Below are 22,411 nucleotides of genomic sequence, written 5' to 3' on the forward strand. Positions count from 1 at the left end.
CTTTCTGTAATCCAGGTTCTTTGCCAAGAAGTACTTGTAAACTTGCACACTTGACTCACTAAGTGTAAAAGCATAGGTGACAATCTTCAAACGTTCTGCATGTTGTGATTGAAAATAAAGAGTGTTCCCTCTACATGGAGACTGATGTCATGCATGACATGTGATATTATAGTAGTGATACAGCAACCAAAGTACTTGTGGAGAATTCACACACAAGAAACAAGAAGGTAACAAAAATACCCAAAGTCATCAAACACCATGTCCTGCAACATCAAATTACCCATTTTTTCTTTCTTTTCAGGCAAGGAATCTGTTTTCGTAATCCAGGATCAGAACTTTCCTCTGATGTGTTGCACTTTGAACCACAAGGGTGTATGCGTAAACATGATGGATTCAGATATACAAACGAAAGACCTAAAAATTTGAGCGGAAAGAGAAACAAGCATTTGCAATGCAATCGGTCTCGCCTTCGGGATCGAAGTATTTAGCCATGCAGCAGATTATTGAGTAAAACAACATTTACTGTTGCATTAAAAGCTGGAGCGTGGTACGGGTTCTCACTGTGGAAACTGCAAGGCAAGGGGCTGCGTTATCCTTACAGTTGACTTTGAAGCTGAGGAACCAGGGGGCATATCAACAACAACCGGTGATAAATATCGCTAAGCGCACTTAGCGCTAGGATAATTATCGCCGGCTAGCGTTGATTTTTATCACTGAGATAGCGTGCTATTAGCAACGCTTATCTCAATAGCGATAAAAATCCTCACGCTAAGTGGCTAACGTGAGATTATCGCTGGAAACCCAGCAATAATCTCACGTTAGCTTGTTGATAGGGACAGACAAACTTAGCCATGATATCCTCCTTCCATAGGATATCATGGGTAAGTCAGAAAAATACCAGACGTAAAAAAGCAGCGTTAACCGCGGTTAGCGCTGCTTTGTTTGTCTCTAACAGGGTTAGCGATATTCTTGATAATAGGAGAAATGTCGCTTAGCGACATTTCTCCTATTATTTTACTCTGGAACGCCCCCTTTGCATCTCATTAGAGATGCAAGGGGAAGCGTAGAGTAAATGGGTGCTAACATGCAAATTTGCATGTTAGCACCCTGTTGTTGATAGGGTGCTAGTTTTATCTCTGCTTTTTTGGCTTTTAAAGCCAAAAAAGCAGAGATAAAGCTCTTGTTTATATGCCCCAGGTTCGAGTCTGGGGAGGGCTCAAACATCCTGTAAATCTGGGCAAATCACTTACTCTCTCAGGGGCATATCAACAAGGGCTTTATCTCTGCTTTTTTGGCTTTAAAAGCCAAAAAAGCAGAGATAAAACTAGCACCCTATCAACAATAGGGTGCTAACACGCAAATTTGCATGTTAGCACCCTTTTACTCTACGCTTCCCCTTGCATCTCTAATGAGATGCAAAGGGGGTGTTCCAGAGTAAAATAATAGGAGAAATGTCGCTAAGCGACATTTCTCCTATTATCAAGAATGTCGCTAACCCTGTTAGAGACAAAAAAAGCAGCGCTAACCGCAGTTAACGCTGCTTTTTTACGTCTGGTATTTTTCTGACTTAGCCATGATATCCTATGGAAGGAGGATATCATGGCTAAGTTTGCCTGTCCCTATCAACAAGGTAACGTGTGATTATCGCTGGGTTTCCAGCGATAATCTCACGTTAGCCTGTTAGCGTGTAGATTTTTATCGCTATTGAGATAAGCGTTGCTAATAGCACGCTATCTCAGCGATAAAAATTCACGCTAGCCGGCGATAATTATCCTCACTCTAAGAGCGCTTAGAGATAATTATCGCCGGTTGTTGTTGATATGCCCCTCAGTGACTAGAAATTAATGTGCCCGACTGTATTTTAACTGGTGTTCATGTAAAGCAGGCGAAAACACCATATATACAAGGGTCCACGGGGAAATAGTTTAACGACTAACGTACCTTGATACCCCTAACTACATAGAAACAACAAGAGAAGGTACTAAGTCAAACAACACAAAACAACAGAAGCTAGTAGGAAGCTATGAACAAAGTGAAAGGACCTCTCAGACTAATAAATACATCAATGTGTCAGAAGCAAAGAGTCCATCAGCCCACCCTTATTGGCGGAGCATCGTCATTTGAGACTCTACGGGGTCAAAAGTCTGGGCTAACAATGTCGAACCAGCCGGCTCTACTGAGTGCCCGACCAAATGATCCCCGATAGTGGAAACTCCTGACACAATGTGTAGACTCAAGAGAAAAGGTGCAGTGCTAAAAATGTGATGGTGTACTAAAAATGACTACGTGGGCAAAAATGTTCTTTAATAGAGATTGACCAGGTGTCATGTCTAAAAAAGACCAAATAGTCTTGAAAAAATAGACTATAACTCAATTTGGTCTCCAAGGGTCGACATGTTTCAGCCGAGGTGGTCACCTGACCCGGCTTTCTTCAGGACCTATATCAATGAAACTAAAACTACTGCAAAAAGTGATATGTCAAAATAAGACAATGTGAAAAACAGGAAGACATAAGGTTTGTGGCAACAGCCACCCTACCGGGCAAGCAATTTTATGCTCGGGTATAGGAACTTGGTCCTCTTTCCTGGAACACACAAAAGAAAGGTACAACACACAATGAAAAACAGCTTCCATAACCAGCTTCCACAGTGACTATTAGACACTGTCAAACTCTTGAAACCCAAAACATGGTTACTTCTTTAAAAAAGCAAAATAGTAAAAAATTCAACTCACCCAACTTTCTGTGGGAGGACAGCCTCACCTCACCCGGCTGACTGCTCGGAGAAGGAGGCACCGCTCTGTTGACAGGTAGGAAAAGACACAACAAGTTGCACATAGATACTTGTCTATCTACTTCCCCTACTCTCCGTTCAGCATCACAACCCCATTTAAGATAATAACTCTAAAAGAACCACCCTAAAAAGTCAAGATAGGCCTGGTGTCTGGGAAACTGGCAATATGTCGCCTTCAACCCAAACAGCTGTCTTTCTCCCAGTGTGCCTATATATTTAGATGTATGTCATGTAGTTAAAGGGCACCCTTCCTCTGATATCAGAACCACAGCCTCACTCTGTAAATCCTCAAACACAAGACCCAACAAAGTTCTGGCCCTCCATGGTTAAGTTATTAAGCAGAAGTGGTACCAACACATTGACCGTTACCCAAGTCCAAATGTCAAAAACTAGGGTCATGAAACAAAGTCTACTCATTACGAGGTCGGACAATTCCCTCTCCTTACCTATCCGTCGATACCTCGAGCCGGACTCCGCGCAGTCTGGGAGGTGACGGCAGGAAGGGGAGGCTTCTTTAAATACACCCTCTGATACGAACGATCCTTCACAGGTGTAGGCAATCGTCTAGTGTCTATCGACAAGTATCTCAGGTCGGCATGAGCCGAAAGCGAAACGCTAGTCTCAAGCGCATTAAGACTAGCGTTTCGCTTTCGGCTCATGCCGACCTGAGATACTTGTCGATAGACACTAGACGATTGCCTACACCTGTGAAGGATCGTTCGTATCAGAGGGTGTATTTAAAGAAGCCTCCCCTTCCTGCCGTCACCTCCCAGACTGCGCGGAGTCCGGCTCGAGGTATCGACGGATAGGTAAGGAGAGGGAATTGTCCGACCTCGTAATGAGTAGACTTTGTTTCATGACCCTAGTTTTTGACATTTGGACTTGGGTAACGGTCAATGTGTTGGTACCACTTCTGCTTAATAACTTAACCATGGAGGGCCAGAACTTTGTTGGGTCTTGTGTTTGAGGATTTACAGAGTGAGGCTGTGGTTCTGATATCAGAGGAAGGGTGCCCTTTAACTACATGACATACATCTAAATATATAGGCACACTGGGAGAAAGACAGCTGTTTGGGTTGAAGGCGACATATTGCCAGTTTCCCAGACACCAGGCCTATCTTGACTTTTTAGGGTGGTTCTTTTAGAGTTATTATCTTAAATGGGGTTGTGATGTTGAATGGAGAGTAGGGGAAGTAGATAGACAAGTATCTATGTGCAACTTGTTGTGTCTTTTCCTACCTGTCAACAGAGCGGTGCCTCCTTCTCCGAGCAGTCAGCCGGGTGAGGTGAGGCTGTCCTCCCACAGAAAGTTGGGTGAGTTGAATTTTTTACTATTTTGCTTTTTTAAAGAAGTAACCATGTTTTGGGTTTCAAGAGTTTGACAGTGTCTAATAGTCACTGTGGAAGCTGGTTATGGAAGCTGTTTTTCATTGTGTGTTGTACCTTTCTTTTGTGTGTTCCAGGAAAGAGGACCAAGTTCCTATACCCGAGCATAAAATTGCTTGCCCGGTAGGGTGGCTGTTGCCACAAACCTTATGTCTTCCTGTTTTTCACATTGTCTTATTTTGACATATCACTTTTTGCAGTAGTTTTAGTTTCATTGATATAGGTCCTGAAGAAAGCCGGGTCAGGTGACCACCTCGGCTGAAACATGTCGACCCTTGGAGACCAAATTGAGTTATAGTCTATTTTTTCAAGACTATTTGGTCTTTTTTAGACATGACACCTGGTCAATCTCTATTAAAGAACATTTTTGCCCACGTAGTCATTTTTAGTACACCATCACATTTTTAGCACTGCACCTTTTCTCTTGAGTCTACACATTGTGTCAGGAGTTTCCACTATCGGGGATCATTTGGTCGGGCACTCAGTAGAGCCGGCTGGTTCGACATTGTTAGCCCAGACTTTTGACCCCGTAGAGTCTCAAATGACGATGCTCCGCCAATAAGGGTGGGCTGATGGACTCTTTGCTTCTGACACATTGATGTATTTATTAGTCTGAGAGGTCCTTTCACTTTGTTCATAGCTTCCTACTAGCTTCTGTTGTTTTGTGTTGTTTGACTTAGTACCTTCTCTTGTTGTTCATGTAAAGCACTCTGATACCTTCGGTCAAGTTTACACTATATAAAACTGCAAAAAAAACACCTGAACTCTAGCATGGGTTTATAATTGCCCTTACTCGGGAGGCACCTAATTGTAGTAGTGCGTACGGCCACACAACCCTTCCCTAAACGCATGAAGAAAGCCCCTGGCAGTGATGGACAGGACTGCAGAGTGTGACGGGGCCCCTGAATCTCCCATATATAACATCAATTAATTGGGCTTGGGCTGGTTGGGACCCCCCTTGCCCCCCCCCCTCTTAACGCATGTGGGAAGTTGGGGCCCTGGCTTATGCTCTAGGCCACTGGATTCACGTCTACCTTTGAAGTTTGCTGCCGGTAGATATCTACAAGAAACAAAACTGTTTGCCTTTTGCTATTTATGCTTTTAAAATGCTCCTTGGCTGCACGAATTGTTTCCACAAACGTGGGGGGGGGAGGGGGGGCAGTCAGAGGTTTATGTGCCTGGTGCTCTTATCACACCATTGCATCTCCCACCCCTCCCTGCCACGCCTTATCTTTGTTTAAACCCTTTGCTCTCAAGAATCTTCTGTTGATTGACCTCCCACCCCTTCACCTCTCTCCCTGGGTGCTGCCCTCCTTATCGATTACTGCTTTCAACTGCCCTCACACCCGATGGATCGATCGCCAGACAGTTGTTGTTTAAATAAATTTTAAAACATTTTCAGGATCCTAAAGGAAACTGTTCTCATCACATGTTCAGTTCCAGTATAAAAATAAAAATAATAAAGTAATGCAAAGTACTGGGTCTGCAACCCGAGTTTTGCCGCAAATAGCTCAGACTGTAAGGCATGCGTCCTTCTGTGTATGCTGTGCATATAGTGCTTAGAAATAAACTGATAGTCTGTGCGCTTTGAGGTGGTGATTAATGCTCATTTTCAGTATTTCCCTTGTTCTGTGCCATATGTGGTGGCTTGAATCGACTGCTTGCAGAAGCTTGCAGAAGATGACATGTTTCTGTACTGAGACCGCATGTCAGCATCTGCCACTCTGGAGAAGTCATGGTGTGTTTCAAATCATGTACCATCACCACACTCAGAAAGTGCTTTAGTTGTTAACTTTCTCCCATGTGTTGCAGGATCGTAACAGAACGACAAGCAATGTAGATTATAGTCACTTAAGCCAATGATCGATCTCGGAAAGATGAACACCCAACTCAAACAAGTGAAATGTGAATGGGGACTTCCGGGCTACACAGAGTTATCTGCTAGGTTGTGTTACCAGACTTTCTCTTCCTTGGAGCAAGCACGCCGCCTAGAGTCGTGCCTCAGCATGCAGTAGATACCAGCTGTCTCTGTTGCCCACTCTTTTTATCAATCATGGACAGATAAACAAGGCTGATTGCTTCATCCAGACATCCCACACGGTTATTTATCTATAGAAAGTTCTTTTACCCACTCCGCTCCCCTAGTATACTTACAGTGTTAAAAAGCAACTGAGGGGGATTTTCACAAGGAACTATCGCCGAGTTAACGGTACTTTATCGCAGCCAAAGTTGCCATAAACTTATCGCCCCAATCACAAGCTGGTGTTAACAGCCCACAGCACCAGTATACCCACGACAGCAGCCGCCAAAAACATCGCCACAGATGACCCCTGCAACTATCGCTAATGAGATGCAGAGTAGGCGTTCCCGTGCAAAAACCGCGTCAACACCACTACACAACTTTCACAACGACAAGCCAGAACTGCGATAAGGACACAAAACAGGCGAGAAGGCGCGTTAGCAGCAAAAAAATCACACCTCTGACCTGGTGCAAAGTCGGACCACAGCCTTCACCACAAAAGGGAGCACAGCACACAGCCACATCGGAAGGGCAACAGATGCCACGGAGCCACTGGTCATGCGGCTCAGACACCCAAGAGGGCCACAACACCCACCGCCACCACCCCAGGACCCCAACACCCACCCGGATCCCCCCCCCCCCGACCACCACAGAGGCTGCGCAGACACAGACAGCGGATCCCCAGGAAACGCACCAGCCTCACAGACCCAACACCTGACAATGTTATTGCCCACTACAGGCACAAAAGGACAACCATCCTACGCATCCTGACCAACATCGTCCAACAGGCCGACGGCAACAACACAGCAGACAACCAACAACCCACCCCACACAAAGCTGCTGGCTGTGCTGCACCTGTTGGCCCCTGGTACCCCCCAACCAACACCCGCCAGAGTCGGATGAGTCCTGATTTAGCGATGGCGGAGTTCATATCAGTGTACTGGCATCATAGCAGACTGCATCCCCTCTCAGCACCGGTGCCACTAAGTCTGTTCCCCGATATTCATGGACACTCTCTGGTCATACATTTGTGGTGTCTGAGTCAATGGACTAGGGGCTAGTTTTCATCCTCATGTAGCTGATACCGAATTGGTGGTGAAAACGAGGCTGTCGCTTTCCACTCCACCATTTGACATCGATAAGGACCTGCTCACTGCACGTGGACCTACCTCAGTGCACCGGAAGTCACTGTCCCGTGGCAGGGAGCCTGTGCCGGCCACTGTGCATCCGGGGCCACTAACTCTGTGCTGCTCAGCTCCAGGACCAGGGCTCACACACCAAATCGAGTCCTGACCGGCCCGGACGTCACATCACTGCAGGAGACACATGCCATCACCACCAGGACCGCCTCCACCTGTCGTGACTGATACCCTGCGAGGCACTCCAAGTGCCTCTGACTCAGTGCACCGCAAGCCATCATCCGTTACTGATTGAGTTTTGTGCTGTGAAGAGATTGCACAGCGATGTCGCCTCAAGCAGTGTGGGAGACCTGGGACGTTGATGAGGAAGATGATGCAGGTGTAACACGCCCCACTGCACCTGCATCAGGAATATCTTGAAGGGACACAATCCAAGACTTTTTCTTCACATGGGCGCGCTCAGCTGTAGTGCCCAGACCTCAGTGCGCTGCAACTCACGGACACTTCTGTTTGCTCATTGTGTGCCCTCTGGACTTGCTCAGGCTACCTCCATGATGCTCCGCAGTTGTCCCTGTGATGCTGGTGTTGTCTGTTTATGTATTCATTGTGTTAACTGTTGTATTTGTTGCCAGCACCAACAACTCCCTAAGGGCTGGCTTGCACCCACCCCACACACATCCAGCACAGGTGTCACTGTACATGTGGCCCTGCCAATAAAGGGGCCGGGCGCACATGCCCGTAGCCAGTTCAACATAATGTCTGCGTGTGTCCCTGTGTTCTTGTTGTATGCATGGGGGCTCAGGGTCCTACGACATTACCTTGTGCTGTGTACAGCGGAACAGGCATGTCACCGCAGGCATCGGGTTTGAGCTTGGACATGTAGCTTTGTCGTCACCCATTCAATTCGTAAGTGGAGTGGCCTGGGCCGTAGTACACAGAGCCAATGTGGGTGTGTGACTGATATGTGCGGGCCCCGGGGCGTGGTTGTGTACTGTGAATGTGCATCTGCATGTGTCTCTATGGCAGTGTGGCTCTCCTTTTTGGGGTGTAGGTGGTCCCTGAAGGGTAATAGACACCAACGTATGTGATCTAGTTCGCCTTCCATGGGTTCGGAGCCCATCCACACCTGTTGGGCCACCTCCTTTTGGCGTGCTGACCCATGGCATTGGGGTGCTATGTGTGGGTGGCTAAAGTGTCATGAGCCGGCTGTGCTTGTGGGTGCTTCCTGCTGCTTGGTCTATTGCAGGCTCTGTGTTCTCCTCTAAGTAGCTTGGCTGCCCCGGTCCTGGTGGTGGGTTGCGTGGGATATCCATGGGCTGTTGTAGGGCGTCGGTGTCCAAGGTGTGGTGGTCCTCTCCGGCATCACAGATATGTTGTCTTCTGTGCTCTGCTGGAGGTGTTGTGTGCCCCTCTGCAATGTGAAGGGGAGATGCATGTTGACATTGTGTTGACATGTATGTTGGCACATTGTACTGGTTTACATGCAGACTGCATGACAATGTACATTGTGACTGTTTGGGAGGTGCTGGATTCTTCTGCGGTACAGTGTACATTTGGACTACATGACGGATGTGAGGTCGTACGCGTACATTTCCATTTCACAGTTTCCAGCTCTGTCAGATGTAGTACGCATGTTTCTGTGCATGTGCAGAGCCAGTTGTGTCGTCTGTTCTGCGGTGCTGGTTTTGCGCATTATACCATGTTGTCGTCAATGTTGGTGTGCTGTTCTTGCTATGTGTGTGTGCTGTAGTGTGCCAAGTGGATCAGGGACATGATCCTGGGTGATTGTGGGTGTGCAGTGTGCTACTTCTCGTTGTGCATGTGTGCCATTGTGCCCATGTCCCCCCGTCCTCCCAGTCCCTGGTCGTTACTCACCATGTTGATGTTGTGTCAGGTCCTCTCGAGCTGTGTCCGTACTCTCTGCTCCTTGCACCGTCTCGATTGGCCTCCTCGGCACTCTGACTGCATTCCAGGTGGTCTACTTGTGGGTCATTTGATGGTAGTGTTCTGTCACCTCCGTGACGCTGATCTTGTTTTGCTGCGGACTGCACCCCTTCTTCCTCTCCCTCTTCTCCTCGGCCGTCCTCGTCCCCGTTGTTCCTTGCTGTGGTCTGTGGGGGTTGTGGGGTTTGCATTGACTTCTGTGCTGGGTCAGGGTGCATCCATGTTGCTACGTGCTTTGGCTTGTTTATGGTGTGTTGTTTCTGTGGTTTTTATGGTGCATTTTCCCGCCAGACACGTGGGATTTGCAGGCCTGTGGCTGGTTTTCGCAACTTTTTGTACCGCAATTGACCTTATCGCATGATTTTTGGCGTTCGCGTTTTGCATTATTGCAGCGTGGGGTTGATTTTTGCGCGGCCATTTGACACGTTATCTGGTGACTATTGCATGCTACCGCCACGTTGTGAATACTTGGTTGGCATGGCGTAATTTTCCCGCGATAGGCTGCGAGGTTGAGAGTGCATTAAGCTACTCTTGCGGTAGTTATCGCACGTTCTTTTGAATATACCCCAAAGTTAGTTGCTCATCTTTTAAGTGTCTACTTTTTATATAGCACTTTTAGTTGTGATGTTTTCATGCTGCTTTTCCTGCCGCAGCCTTACAGGTCCATGGTGCTGGAAAGAACGAGTGTTGCTTTTACATAATTAATGGTACTCATGTTATCTGTTTAAGACACACGGGCCGAGTTTAGGTACCGGTAATGTATAATCATACTTACAGGAAACACACAGACTTGGTACTTCAACGTTACACATATATTGCTAAAGTGGGTGCAATAACTGAGAAATACACTTATTTATTCTACGTTCATCAATTTTACTCACAGCAGTGTTGCAAACAGGAATGAAAAGTTGGCGCGCAGACAGGGCTAAGGACAGAGGCAGACGCTTACGTCAAGTGCCCCGTACAGAAACTTGAAAGAGCTTCAGACTGAAAGGGCCGTGCGCAGCGCTGCTTCCGGGAGACATCCTTCCATTGTCTCCGTGATGTCTTCCCAGAAAAAAATATATGCTGCCCCCTTGCACGCTTTGTGAAAATCTATTAATTCAGGTGATATGTCAAACTTCGAACATACATCGGTGATACTTACCGGCCCGCAGTACACATGCCAACACTAGACTACCGTGCTAGCCACAGTGAGGTTAGTGGTCTAGAGAGTCCCCAGCCTCTCAGGAAGTGCACATGCTAGCCAGGAGAAAGGAGATAATAAGGACATAGAAATGGCAATTGGGGACACACAGCTGTGAAAAACTAGCTCCTGCATTGGTAGGCCAAATGCTTGCAGTGTTAGGAGTCTCCAAATAAAGACAAGCTCTCACGCATTGCAGACGCTTGTTTACATCGCGCTTTCGCCGTACTGAAAAAACAAAGTGCCTACACGGAGTAATGAAGGACAGAGTGTCACGCCGCCAGTAAAAGATCCAGTCTTGGTGTGCGGGGCTAAAAGCGGACGGAGCGGCAACAAGGAGGGATTAAAAAGCCTCATTCACAATAGAAAGGCTGCGTTTAGCATAAGCTATGAGGCCCCTCGCATGGCGAGGGCAGCGCATGCACGCTGCTAACGCCAGGTGAGACCTAAAAATGAGTCGTACATGGTATTTTTAACAAATCAACATCACCAGGGCCAGACTGGCCGTAGCGGGCACCGGGCGTTTTCTCGGTGGGGTGGAAGGGTGGGGCCGGTTTTCAAGCTGTTGGAGGCAGTTTTGCAACAGTGCTGCAATATCGGCCCCCTGTAACAAAACCGGCAACAGCGCTAATTGCCAAGGCCGCTGTCTGTTGCCAGTCCAGCTCGGAGCATCACAACAAATATGACCCAGAAGGGACATACTATAAATTGTGAACTTTCATAGTCACATTCGTGGATACAGTGAAGTTGATAAATATTTTTCATTAATTTAATACAAACATAGTAATGATGCAATGAAACTTAAGGTAAGTCCTCTGAATGAGGCCTTTAGGGGCATATTTACTAATCTTTAATGCAACACAGAGCAGCAAGCAAAGTTATGTCCTGCATTGTGTTAAAGGGAGAGAGCAGAAATGTGACATATCTTAGTAGAGATGGCACATTTCTAAGACTTGGCACATTTTTGCTGTCTCCTAGAGCTGGCACACTGTGTGTTGCCTAGTCCCAATGCAGGCACCCTTGCACAGGGAGAATTGTTTTTGTGCAGAAATGGATACCTTCCAGCACAAAAACAATCCTTAAGACAGTTTTCTCTTCCTATGTGTGCAGCAGAATGCACCACTAATAGGTAGAGGACGTAAAAAGGAGAAATAAAGATATTTCTCCTTTCACGCCTGGTCCAGGGAGGTGTAGCATTTTGGTGCAATCCCAGGTTTGCTCACCTTAGTAAGTCTGGGATTGCATCTGAATCCTTATATGGATGCATAGGAACAGACATGTGCACCCATGGACTGCCCCTTCAACACAAAGTAACGCAAGGCAGAACTAGACGTTGCCTTGCATTCATTTCTGGGAAAATCCTACGCAAAGCCACACAGATCTGATTTGCATCGCTTTGTAAATTTCAATTAATATTTTACATGGCGGCAGTGCCAAAAAAGTGGTGTGACCATGACGGCAAATGTGATTAAATCTGAGCCTTGATACTTACTCCACAAATCAGGAGACAGTCCATTAACAATAACTTAAACAACCATCTAAATGTTTATTTAGGTTTGGAAGATAAAGTGTAATGGGCACAATAACACTTATTGGTATTTTCTTTGGACAATACTTGCACTAGGTGCATGCAGGCAGCTTCAAGGATACATTTTAAATACAGCAACAAAATATACCATTGAAAGCATTACATTGGCAAATCTATCGAAATGTAGGTTGAGCAGCTTAGCATGAGAGGGCATCCTCAAATTAAGTAATGCCATTCTCTGCATTGCATCAGCTTATAAATGAAGAGATTTTGAGCACAAATGTAATTGGCAACCAAGTGCATTTTAATTTCTAAACAGGTCTCAGTGAAAGTGAAAAGGAATGACTCAAGAGATGGCCAAAATAGTCAAGGCCTGAATCTCCATTTAAGGGCTATTCTCAACACCACAACACCTGCCAAAGGGATTAGTCATGCTGCATGTTTGAGTTATTACATATTTGCTAAAACAATAGAGAAAAAGTCCTCATATTAGAAATATGACCATCAAAACCCTGCAAAAACAGACATAAATGTATTGAGAGCCACAAAACTCTACGCTATTTGCTTACTAATTAAGTGGGGCAGCATTTAATAATATTGAATAAATAATATAGTTTATAATAAAATGTGTAGAATTAACATGTAGGCTTTAATGAAAAAATAGAAGGCATTTAAATGCAAAAATTGTAGTAAGCGACCATATTTACTCATATTAGGCTTACGATGGCTGACTACATGCGCAAAATGTTACTTTCTTGACCTTTACATGAGCCTATTTTTTCAATAATAAATAATAGTTGCATAAACGGTTTCATCTAACTCTGAAAAATGTTTCTACTTAGACAAAGATCACTATTAAGTCCTGATTAGAAGCTGTCATTCAGTGAGGTAATAAAGAAGCTCACCCATGGAGATGCAGCGTTTCTAAAGAAAATTATGTTTTTGCGTTATATTGATGTTTCAAGTTTACACAGGCCATTGTTAGCAGATGAATTAACTTGATATATTAGAAGGTTAGACATGTAGTTTATACCTGGGAATGTAGACTTGACTGGAAGAATGACTCATAATGAAACTTGGAATTGATACAACTTAGTTGCAAAGTCAACATTGTTGTCTGTAGACTATTGTATTCCTTTGAGAAGACGGGGAGTGACCCTGTTCCCAGGAGAGCATCAAAAGCTGAATGGCTGACTGAAAATGGAAGAAGCAACATGTTGCAAAAGTTTGAGATCCTCATTAATGGATTTTTTGCCGTAAGGCAGCACAGCAGGCTTGCTGCACACTGCCCTACGGCAAAAGAAAAGGGCAGGAATGCGTTGCATCTATTAGATACGGAGCATTCCTCTCCTTTTTCCCTGTGCCGGCACACAATGGGCTGCCGTGCGCCAACGCAGGCACCTTTGCACCATGGTGCAAGGGTGTCTGTGTTGTGGGAATTATTATTTTTGTGCAACAATCACAAGAGGCTTTTTCCTCTTTCATTGTGTGCTGCAGAACCATTCATTGCAAACAAGTAGGCTTCCTCAATGTTAAGATACAATCTATTTTTGTGGTCAAGAGAACAGGTCGTTTTTCCTTAGAGCTGGTAATGTGATGTTGCTCCTCTGGTGGGACTACTTTATTTGCGTGAGAGATGTGCACTCAAAAGGCCAAACCTGCACACTTTCCTACCGTTCCTGTTGTGAAAAGGACCTGATGTGGCCCCTTCCACTAAGGTTGAAGAAAGTGACATCTGGTGTATGGCTAAAAAATAAACCAATTAAAAAATAATTAAAGATGGACGGAATGCTGAATAATGTCAAACTCTCATCTCCAATCAGAGTTCTGGGCCTAAATCCATTGTGTTTTTGCTCACCCGCCATTCCATTTTGGACCCAACCATATGTAATTCAGTCTTGAACCAGCTCCCCATGAGAACAGTCCTGCCAGGCCAGGTCCTCCCTGGACTGGAAAAAAGCATCCTAGGACTGGTTTCAGGGTATCACCCCTCATCAGCCACAATAGCTTGAATCCGGTGGCATGGCAAGTACGGGACCCAAGACTGGGTATACCCGTCCCACTTGGGGTGACAAATGCAAAAAGAACAATTGATAAACCATAGCCATTGTCAAACATATTTTTCCATTTGGTCTTACCCATATACCCTCCTCTGTTTGCACACGTCCACCTAGGGACCAAGACTGCTATTCAAATTCTGAAATTTGTTGCTGAACATTTTGAGGTTCAAAATATTTAGTATACCACCGAGTTTCTTCTTGCAGTGGTGTTTTCTCAAGTCTGGTTAAAACACATCCTGAATTTGCCAGCTCTTTTGCTTTACAGTCTGCAATTGCATTACCCAGTGACACATAATCTTCAGATGGCATATTAGTTGCACATTTTATGATAGCAATTTTTGATTGGCAAAAAGAGCTTACAGAACATCACTTATTATTTGTGCATGCTGTACTTCCTGTCCTGCTTTTGTGTGAAAACCACTCATGGCCCATAATTTACCAAAGTCGTGGACCAACCTAAATGTATATTGGCTATCAGTGTAGATATTAAACTTCAGTTCGTTTGCTATGCATCAGGCTCTTGTTAATGTCATTAGCTCTGCTGAATGTGCACTTTTTACACCTGTGTACAGTGCAAATAGCATAAGAAGCCTGTAAAGTGCCTTGTGGTTCCTCAAGCAGAGACCATCCACAAGCAAATCTCCATCAGTCCAGAAAGTGATGTGTTTTCTAAATCAGGTTGTACCTTATTTTGATGCTTGATTGCCAATACACTATCATGAAATGCATCATCTTTTAACAATTGATTTTGAATTGCTTCTAACAATATGGCAGGATTCTTTTATATCAATATGTGGTGCTGACAATGTATGTTCATATCTAGTGAACCAAGTATTAGTGAGGTTAGTTTTTGTCATTATTATCACTGCATGGGGAACATTAAGAACTAACTGGTGCACCAGAACAATACTCTCAGATTTTTCAGTGGCAAAGGCTATTACTGCAAGCTCATTTTAAGCATCACAAATGGAACTTGAAAATTTTTTGATTTTACAGTTTCTTTCTTCAGTCTTGCAGCATCAAATTGAATGCTATGCCACAAAATGCCCTCTATGTTTCTAAAATCTGGCATGCAAAACTGATCTTCAACCGAAATATCTGATGGTCACCTCTCCATTTTCCTTTCAGATGTCTCTCTCCTTCCTTTCCATCCGCTGCATGCCTCTTCTCTCTGCAGACAACTTCCGCTAAGTCACATGCATGTTTGCCTTACGCTCTATTATTGTCTTTCTGAAAACTGCCCACAACTAGATTCTCAGCAGCATTCGAGGCAGCCTCCAAACGGCAAGTAGCAGTAGTCTCTGAGCCTCGGACTGTGGGCTCAGAAACTGTAATCTTTGGCTTTGACTCACTTGTTGCAGTTTAGTGGCAAAAAAGAGTCCACTCCAGGACTAGTCAAGTATCCAAAACCTGAGAGGGACCTCTTGGGGGCTAGAACATGACCTGTTAGCTACACCAGCAGAATCCCAGGTAAGTTCAAGGCGAACTGGTCTGCTTGACAATAAACAAACCCATAGTGCCCCTCTCTGCCCATATCCAAGATGTTCGGTTGGGCCCTTCTTCCCTCAGCCAAAGCCATTGGCACACCCCTGAGATGTATCCAGTATAATAAGCCACTCCTTCTGGTAATCTGGTTCTCCAACAGGTTTTCCTCCTCTGGAGGAGATTCCAGCATGTCTATCTACACATAGAAACAGGCAAGCTAAGATGTGACTCACATTTGTACCACAGAGGCAGTAGCCCATTCAAAGCTGGGCCATCTGCAGCCACCTCCCCGGGCAATCCTGAAAGGAGTAGGTCACACCTCCTTCCTCCAGTAATCCCTTTGTTTGCCATCCTGGGAGCGCTTCACCTTTCAGCAGGAAATCAGCAGCCTGTGTGTGGCGAACACTGTTGTAGTTAATCAGAAGTAGCTACTATAAGTTTGGGGCAAGAAATTGTTGACTTTCTAAAGTCATCTTTGCATTAAAAGTTCCGACTTCAGCAATAAGTCGGGTTTAATGCAACAAATAATTTGATACAAAGTACTATATTTGATGGTTCCAAATGGAAGTTAGCACTTATCGTGTGGGCTAATGAAAATCCATGTTAGCCAATGGGGCCGCAGGCTGCGCTGCAGTGAAAACAACAATTTCGAGCTTTCACTGTCAGGACATATAAAGTTTAAATTCAACATGTCCTCCTTTTTAATATCTGACGCGCTGCCTTATTGGCTACTAAGGCCTGCCTTAGGGGTAATTTACAGATATTCAAAAGGAACTTATGGACATGGCAAAAAGTGTAAATTTCCCAAGTCGAGATGACAATTTACAAGCTGCCAAACTAGGCTGCTACAGCAGACCTAGGGGCATATTTACAAAAAAATGTCAGAGCTCGGTGCTATTTAATGACACTCAGTATCACTTGTTTTCACTCACTCACATGATGCACCAGCTGCAACGATATCAGCGTTGAGGCCTGCCTATGGAGTTCCACAAAATTAAGGTAAGCCTCAGAAAAGGGAACACAGACAGCGCATTTTATCTTAAGTCCAGAAATTGCGGCTGGTATAGCACTACAAAGCAATAATGCAAATAAATGTTAGTCTAACAAGAATACCAGTAGAAGAATACAGAACAACTAGCAATCATTTCAGGGAACTACTCAGCAAGTTCCTTAATCACCAGCCTTAGAAAGGCATACATGATAGACAGAATTTCTGTTGACTTTTAGTTAGGTTCAGGCTATCGAAATATCATGTACCTACATACATACAGCACCAACAATCACATACAGGCTGGCCATGTAGACAATGTTTTCTGCCTTTACTATGTAGGTGAATGTGTTTGTTACGTTGCACCTTGTTTTGAGGAACAATTACTTGTGGAAGAGAGAGAGGGTTTACACGCAAAGGATGCTGCTTTTCACTTGAAGTGATCCTTGCCATGGTTGCAGACTGAGAGCACAAGCTTGATTAACCTACAGCCAGCTCCCAGGCTATCCCATCCGATGTCAAAATGGTAGTCGGCTCCATTTAATGGGCACTGGATTTTTCCAGAGGGTCTTCTCTGATGACATATGCATCTCACAGGCAAACCAGTATTGATTCTTACATCAGGTACTGAGATGTACCAGTTTATTCCCATGCCACAGTCAGTGGTGGAAAGGCAAAGTGTGGCAAAGGAATTTTATGGCTTTGCTTACTTCCCTCATTTGGTTGGTGCAATAGGTAGGACCCATGTGGCACTTCAGCCAGCTCCCCATACCATATACCTTTTCCACAACAGACACCAATTCCACTCCATCTGTGTACAAAGTGTTTGCAATGGCAGGGGCTGTTTCACTAATGTGTATACTGCCTTTCCCGGAAGTACACACAACAGCTATCTCCTCCATGTCGGTTGGTTGCTGGGAATTTTTGTGACAGGTGTTTCATTGGTAAGTAAGAACATCTCGCAACGGGGCAACATGTGCATCTGGGCAGTGGCATCTCAAACATACTCATTACTCAGTAGAACACAATTGACACTCACAAAGGAGTCATCAAAAATAAAACACCCCCCACTTGCATCATATCCCAATGGTAAAGAGTTAGCAAGCAGTCAAAGGGTCTGGCACTCATTTGTTCTTTTCCTTCTGTGTTTCCGTCATCCTTTCATACCCGTCATCCTTTCCTCTTTCTATTCCATCTTTCTCTCCTCCTCTCCCATTCATCTTTCCTCTTCTTCCTTTCTTTCCTTTTCTCCATCAATTATTTATCTGTCTTTCTTTTCTTATTTCTCTAATTCTTCTTTTTATCTATTTTTTCTGCCCTTTCTTCCTATATTCTTTCCATTTATCATCTTCTTTCTTTCTCACCATCCACCATTATTTCTGCCCCTTTCATTCATTCATTTCTCCATCTTTGCTTCCATCCATCCTTCAAAATCATTCACATACAGATATCTCTCCATTCCTCCCTTCCTCACTTCTTTGTGTGCTCTCTGGAGCCATTTGCTATATTTAACTACAGCTCCATCATACTATTAACTTTCAATGGAATTAGCGGGCTTCTTTTTTATGGCAATATTTCCAAACTAAGACAAGGAAGCCATAACTAAGACAAGTTAAAGGGCATATGCATACACACCTTCCCAGTGCTCAAGCTGCTGCTAAAGTGGGGGGTTCATGACACTGCTGGACACACATTGCCCTGACACTCACTGCATGTATCTAGACATGATGTTTTACATTTGTAAATTAACCCCACCTTTAGGAAATATCACACCTTTGTTGCAGGTGATGCCGATATGCCCTCGCTCCCAGGGCAGCGCACAATTGCTCTCCTTTACATGTCACAAATATGTCTCAACATAACATGAACGCGCACTTAGCACATGTTTCTTGTGTGGTTTAATGATTAACGTAAGTGTTGCACTTGACATCATTATTAACTGTAGGATTAGAGGATACTCATATTGTGTATTTTACCATAACTGATTGATATATTAATTGAAGTCATCCTCGTCATCGTTAGCCTTGATTAAACAAACTGTCTTTACTTAATAGACTATGTACTTACTATAAAGATGAAAGTCAACTTTCATAATGTGTGCTTTAATACTTTGAATAACATTTAATTATTAGAAAACGAAATAGAAACTGTCCTCATATGTAGAATGTGATTTCGCTTAAAACAATAAAAAGCGTTTGTGATGTGCGCATCAATACTTAGTACATTTGATTTAAATGTAGTTCCTAGCCATACTTCCACATGATATTTTTAAAGATTTACTGTATACTATAAGGAATGTGAATCTAATGCACTGGAAACATAATAATTTGTGTCTAAATGTACACGCATATTAAATGTGCACCTTTGAGTTAATACTTTAACTCGTCCTGACTAGGCCTGTATTTCACCATGCTACATAAATACTGTTTTCCATTTTCTGCTAATGTGACATTTCTTGCAGGTATTCACATGCATTGCTAGTTTGAGAATAAATACATTGCTGTATAGCGATAGATAGGGCCTGAGATGAAGGCCTTGATGAAAAATATGAGAAGCCAGAGAGTCAACTGAAAGGCCTATTCAGCAATGATGCGATCTAACCTGTGTGAGAAAAAAATGTCCCCTTGTCCAGTGTGAGATTTTTCCCTGATGTTGCAGTCTGCAATATGAGAAATGGACGAGAACAATGGACCCCTGGTGATTCGTGCAAAGGGGTATTACCCATAAGACTCTTGTGTGATATAGCTTAGTGTTCACCCTATCAGACTTTAGAACCCTTTTTCCAGAAACACTTTAGGAGATCTCTCTCGCAACCTTCCCTGCCCCTTCAGAGACTACCTCCACCCCTATAACTCCAGGTGCTCCTATAACACTGGGGCCTCCAGTGCACCCACTTCACAGTCTTCATCTTGGCATCCAGGTGCTGGCCCAAAATAACAGAAGCAGTCGAGGGACGTGTTAGCCCTTTGATACCCCAGAGCCGCCATGTCATGTGTTGGCTACTTCCTTTCTTATGATTATGTAACTTTGGCTGCTCTCAAGAAGCTCCTATAGCGTATCAAAGAGATTCAGGGACCGATCTCCAGGACTATATGGGATTTAAATGGATAGGTCTGGATACTCTGAGAGTAATCACTTAACAACTCCGAAACCTTATGTAGGCAAATGAACTCATTGATTGCATGCCTAGCATCTCATCTGCTTCTGCAATGCACCCAGCTTCTGTTGTCCAATCTTCAAGAGTGAACCCGAGGATGGGCAGGGGCTTTTGTCCCCAAGCCAGGAACTGTGTTTCTTCACCCTCTCTGGCTTGGAATAATTACCTACTTATTATTGTGGACCGTGGACTTCCTTTTGAATTTTTTCAAATAATAAAATAATTAGCAATTTATGGACTGATTTTTTTTTTTTACTGTTTATGGACATTTTTTAACATTCTGCTCCTTTGTATATAAACTTGCCCTGTGACATTCTCTGAATGTTTTTATTATTATTATGATTTTTTTTAACTTTATTTTTTGGTTTTGTATTAGGCGCCGTACATAAATAGCATATTACAATGACATAGTGTGCAATAATTTCACCTTTTATTATACACTGACACGGGCAGGCACTGGTAGAAACATCAATACATACTTTGTAGGCAAGCAGGTTCTACAAATGGTGGGTGACGCTGCACCCGACGTACGCTCTCATATTTCACCCCCACACACACAAAGTCCCACTCAGGCAAATCAACAGTGTAAACAACAGGTATGGCTATTGGGGTTGTGAGCTGTTCAAGGTTTCAAAGCAGGTGGCTGCAAGGGCGCGTACAGCTCACTGTTAGTATCGCAGTGTATGAGACTGTTAATCCATGCATGTCGATTTGGCTGTTTCCTACTGCCCCATTGAATGGCTATTTCCCTTTTGGCAAGCATTAGGACTAGTGCGATTAACCATTGTGTGGTGGCAGGGATGTCATGCATGTATCCTAAGAGTGCCACTAATGGCGTCGGCGCAATGTCGATATGTGTCAGTTCAATAAATATGGTCCGCCAAAACATTGCTATCTTGTCGCAAGTCCACACCATGTGGGCAAAGTCCGCGGAGGGAGATTGGCATTTTAGACATGTGTACGTGGCATACGCCCGCCAAATACATTTAAAAGGTACAAGTTTATGGCAATTATTAAGGGATATTGTACGAGTTTGTGCACAGCATTTATACCACTGGAAATCAGTTAGGGAGTGCCCTGAGTCTTGTTCCCAGGCGTCACGTATCAAGCTCATGCAAGAGAGATTTTGAAGTTTAGTGATCACCTCCAGTATCTGTTATGAGTAACGTCAGAGTGGAAAGTCTAACGGCTCTATGGGGTAGCTAGGGATCTGGGCTCTGAGTGCCCCCTGTAGTTGCCGTAGAACAAATTGGTCCATCAAGGGAAAATTTTGGAAACGGGATCCTCTGTCCATGGGAATGCATGTCCATTGGGGAAAAGGTCCCGAATTGTGGACAAGAGTATCTGGAGATGGTTTGGAGAGGGTTTACATCACGCCTCCTGCGTGATGGGAAGCCATGGGTTTGCAGCTACAGGTATAGCCGATGAGTACAGCAAATTGCCTCCCGTCATCCGAATCAGTCGCTGGCAGGCCCAACAAGTGGTGGACAAAGTCTAACTATCATGTGGATCTCGCAGCAGCCCGGCTGACAGCAATGCAGCCAACGGTGTCGGGGCAGTGAGGTCAGCCTCCGGTTTAGCATAAGCTATCCAAGCATCTAGGTAGTACCAGTGCCAAGCAAAGCTGCACTAGGCCATCAAATAGTAGGGATGGAATTTTGGGACTCCAAAGCCCCCACACTCGTATGGAAGGACCATTGTGTGCCAACTGATTCTCTGTTGTTTCCCCTCCCCCCCAGTTGAGGTGTATAAGGGTGGTGTGGAGTGTCACAAAATATGCGTTGGTCAGCGGGATAGGAATATTGTGAAAAAGATACAAAAACTATGGCAGGACCACCATTTTAACAATACCTATTCGGCCCGCCACGGACAGCGGAAGTTTCAACCTGCGTTTTACCCGTGTTTTCAACCTGTCCATCGCAGGACTGTAATTAAGACATATTATCTGTTCCTTATACCTGTGAACATGTATCCCGAGGTATTTGGTTGAGTCATCGCACCGCACCAGTGGGAATTCATTGTTTACCCTTCTCAGTATTATCGTGAAGGGAAAGAGTACAGATTTGCCCGAGTTTATGTGTAGCCACGAAGGGGCGCAGCAGCGTATTATTTCTCTTAGGATGGGTGACAGGTTCTCATTCAGGTGTCGCACAGAAAGGATGATATCATCAGCATAAAGTGAAAGCAGAAGCGGCACGGTTTTGAACTGGAGCCAAAATAAATTATTATTTGACCATGCGCCCCCACCTGTGCAATTGCTCTCTTAATTAAGACTTAATTTTTTTCCTTTTACCCTGTCCCAAGGATAGTTTATACTATAGTATAAACTATTTTTCTATTTTGAAAAAAACAACTATGATTGTCTAAAATTTTAAAAGCTTAAAAAACTCAACCATTGAGGTGTTTTTGTTTTTAAAACAAAAGATTTGGATAAAAAACATTGTATGCTGTGAAAATGAAAAGGTTTGTTATTTTGAAGATGTTTTCACTATAATAATCACAATTTTAATTGCATTGCCCTTTGAGGAGACAGAGTAGTGAAATTTAACAAAACAACATTTTTAGGGGGATTTCTCCTACTACTTAGTCTACACAATGCTGCTGGTGAGTTTGATAGAGGGTGTACTTGTGTTGTGGTTGGTAAGCAGGTGATAGTTGAGTCAGTGGTGGTGGAGATGGTGGTGGTGGAGCAGGTGCAGGTGTTTGGGTGAAGATAGTTGTATTGC

The sequence above is a fragment of the Triturus cristatus genome, chromosome 10, assembly GCF_964204655.1.
Source record: "Triturus cristatus chromosome 10, aTriCri1.1, whole genome shotgun sequence".
NCBI classification, from domain to species: Eukaryota; Metazoa; Chordata; class Amphibia; order Caudata; family Salamandridae; genus Triturus; species Triturus cristatus.